The sequence below is a fragment of the Buceros rhinoceros genome, unplaced genomic scaffold, assembly GCF_000710305.1.
Source record: "Buceros rhinoceros silvestris isolate BGI_N320 unplaced genomic scaffold, ASM71030v1 scaffold3545, whole genome shotgun sequence".
In the NCBI taxonomy this organism is placed as follows: Eukaryota; Metazoa; Chordata; class Aves; order Bucerotiformes; family Bucerotidae; genus Buceros; species Buceros rhinoceros.
In genome coordinates, this window is record NW_010413233.1 from 3,183 (window position 1) to 6,947 (window position 3,765).

Genomic DNA, 3,765 nt, shown 5'->3' on the forward strand with positions numbered 1-3,765 from the left:
TACTGGGCCACGCAGGAATTTACTGACATCAAACGTGCAGCTGGGGAGTGCCAGACCGCGGCTTTGTCCCAGCTCCATGGGCTGAAGCCTGTCTGGCGCCTGTCCCACGCGCGGCGGAGGCGACCGCAGGGTATGGTGCATGCCTGCCCGGGGCTGTGGTGGGCAGCGGCTCGTGCCCAGCTCTGCAGCGCAGTGGCACGCCTGCACCAGCCCCTTGCCAGCGCAGGGCCACCCACCCCTCTGCTCGCCCTTTCCAGGGTGTTCCTGGAAACCCCGTGAAGAGCAGTGAGGACACCCCTGGTCCCATGCTGGTTAACCCCTTATTAGCTGCCTCCACCTTTTCTTCCTTCTGCACCTTTCACAAAGCAGGTTTTTTCTTTAGGACAGAAGACAACCCCCCACCTCCATTAACAACAGACCAGAGAAGGGAGGAATGACAACCCCGCACTGCCTGTGGGTGGTTCCGCTGTTCGTCTCAAGGCCCCAGGGCAGATGCGCCTCTGGAGTGTGTGACTCCAGCTGTGACAGATGCTGTGGGTGCTGCTGGAGACCAAAGAGCAAATGGCTCATGCGCGTGACCTACCCGCAGCGTTTCTTCCTGCCAGCTCCCGCCGTGGGAACCTTTGGGCTCAGCTAGGTCTGCCAGGTTTAACGCACGCAAGACGTACTGGGCTTAACTGGTATTAAGTTCTCTGGCTATGCCATGTACAAAATTATCGCGAATTTTCTGCACTGCAGGACCTCTTCCTGCATGGCGCTGAGTTCCCTGTGTGCCCACAGAGACCATGAGCAGGCAGGGTCATCACCAAACTGACAGGTCACCTTTCCAAGGCCTCAGCAACCGCCGAGACACGCATCTTCAGCTCTCCAGAGTCCACTGAAATCCTGGGGCCCAGAGGAGAACAGCCGGGTAAGGTACCAGGAAGAGGAATCGGGGAGGTTGGACATCCGCTCCCCAAGAAGCACCAGCGTCTCCAGCACACGCTCAGCTCCACCCTTACAGGCCCAGGGACGACACTCTGCTCCCCAGCCCCTTCCCAGTCAGCAGCCCCCCCCACCCAGATTAGCTGGTCCCCGCAGAAGCCCTGCCTCTTGTGCCCGCAATAGCCTGAGGCCTGTGATTCTCTCCTGATAACCCAGTGCTGGCAGCCTAAAGAACTTGACTTCAGCATTTTCAAACTAACTCTGGGGTAGTTTCTAAGCAACCTGTTTCCATGGCAAAGAATTGTGGGGTTAATCCAGGTTCGTTTGCTGCTGTTGCCTTTTCCCTTCCCTTCAGTGTAATTCCATTGCCCCTTGCCTTGTGCAGGTGGCTGTTCCGGTCAACGCCAGCGAGCATCCGCTCAACCACACAACCAAACCGGAGGAAGGACGGTGTGTGACCAACCTCGGTACCTGGAAATGCCCCAAATAGCTCCTGTTTGTTCCAGCAGGGCTAAACAACTTGTTCTACCAGCACAGAGCGGCGTTTGGCTCTTCTGCTGCCTTGTCTCCTCCCAAGCACTAAGCCAAGCCCTGGCACAGTGAGCAGGCTGGCGAAAGGACGAGTCCTCCTGGCTTCTCCCTCCGCCGAATGTTCAACAAGATACAGTTCACTGCAGACTTCTCCAAGAACTGGGGAAATCATCCCTGCATCCTGGAAAAGCCCCGTTCCGATCCAGACGGACTGAAGGGTCAACCGGTGAACTTCAGAGGCTGAGAACGCACATTAGGAACTGGTGTCAACTTCAAACCAGTCACTTCCAGCTGAAAAAAGCAGAACTGCTTGTAAGCATTCACCCAGACCAGTGACAATTTCTTCATTGCCTTCCCTTCAAAGTTTGTGTTCGTTTTTTTTTTTTCCCCTGGAGCGAAAAGTTGGTCAGGGATGATACAACTCAGTGATCTGGTGCGAAGCTCAGATTTACACATTGTGACTTCCAGCTTACCCCATCTTCCCCCACCTTGCTCCCGATGCCTGGGACCCCACACAACCCCTCTGGGAGTTACTGATTCCTCCACCCCAGTAGCACTGGCTGCTTGGCAGTGAAAGCAAAGCCGTAGCTGGTGATCCCTGGCTGCCCGAACCCTCAGGTGTGAGGGAGTTTTTGGGTGGTTTTGGGTTTTTTAAGGCTTTGGACAACATTCCTCTCCTGGAATACTCCCAGCAGTCATCTCCTAACAAAGCCTATTGTCCCATTTTCTCTTCCTCAGACACGCTGGAGTTCTTTTTTTTCCCAGTGTCTATTTTTGCCTGTTGAGTACTGCATAAAGCTGCAGTTACAAAACTAACTCACTCCCTCTGGTTCAGCTAATAAAACCACAGGGTCCCACAAAGGGGATTAACAGCCTCCTCGGGGCATGAGAACCTCCCTGGATGGCAGCCAAAACACCCTTTTTTTTTTTTCTTTGGCTCCAGCACCTTGGCCAAAAATTCCTGCTTAGCCCTTCGTGCACCTAGAGGATCCTCACTTAGTTCTGGGAGCTCCAGCTGACCTTGTGAGGCCTGACCTTGTTCTTGGCAGGTCACAACTCATGAGCAGTGTACGAATCCAGAGGCTGAGCAGAGGCCAGTTAGTATAAATCAGCGTGGCACCCTGGTTCCAAACATCCTTCCGCCTTGTATGATTTCTGCAGTGATAAAGCTGAGTTATGTGACGTATGTTGGTGCTTGGGCTGTGGCTTAGATTGGTTCTGGTCTATCTGTTTTTAGCAGCATTAAAATGCAGAATTTTTCACCTCTCAGGCTGATAACATTGTCCTTGCCTTGATGGAAGGGGCTGTGCGTGCAACAACACCCTGTGTCGGTTGGCAGGATTACTCTGAGGCACACGGAGAGCGAGGAGAACGATGGGAGCTTACAGCAGTCCAGTGGTCAAGTGGCTGGAGAGGGGAAATTGGAGCCCGGCTGAGAAGCGATCCGTGTCCTGGGGCTGATGGTTATGGCGCAGACGAATTCTGACTTTTCCAAGCTGAAACCTCCTGTCATGTGTGTTAGAGTTAAAAGAGATTGTGCTGTGTTTAACTCTGACCCATCCAGGCTCCGAGACCTGGGACCAGACAGGACTAAACTCAAAAAGCCAACAAACCCCCTTCCCTATGAGTCCTGCCACACGCAGGGTTCGCATCAGGCCAGCAGCTACACGAGCGGAGAGCTGCGCGCTGCTCAGTGGTGTCTGTCCTGTACGGTGCACCAAGGGCACGGGGGGAGTACTGCAACCTGTGGCATTTTTACCCCAGAATATACAGAGGAAAAACATTCCTTGCCCTGAACTTTGCTGCTCTTCTCCAGCGCCAGGGATCCTGCTCCACAACACGGCATCTACTGACCCCATTGGGTCCCAGGGCTAATCCAGCACTGCCCCCACCTCCGCCGTGGGGCAACCACAGGGCTCTTCAGCCTGCTCTGTTAATGATTGAAAAGCTTAGATTCCAAGTACCCAGATAAACCCCGGTGCTCCGCTTTCCACCCCGCATTGCTTACACAGAGCAGCGCTTTGTTGTGCGCAGGGTACGGCAGCCCACGGCGATGAGCCCCTCTGCAGAACAAACGCTGCTGGAGCCTGCTGCGATGCAATGAAAGCCTCCGAGGTAAAAATAAACCTTCCCTCAGCAGCGCAGGATTACAAACAAAGGCAGGGCTGCAGCGGCTGAGCGCTCGCCCAGCCACACAAAAGCCCGGCGCGCCCCGGGAGGGCTGGCTCAGGGGAAGGGAACGGGCAGCTCTTCCCTCTGGACAGCCCGTGCACCCACACCCGCGGTGCCCGCTGGCCACTGGCTTCCGCT

The 3,765-nt window shown here is 55.1% G+C and overlaps 1 protein-coding gene across 1 annotated transcript in view; it reads right to left on the reverse strand.

Moving 5' to 3' along the window:
* TTI1 (TELO2 interacting protein 1) overlaps positions 1-3,765 on the reverse strand; it is a gene marked incomplete at both ends in the record, with an annotated part of 12,053 nt that overhangs the window by 498 nt on the left and 7,790 nt on the right. The gene's annotated exons all lie outside the window — the stretch shown is intronic.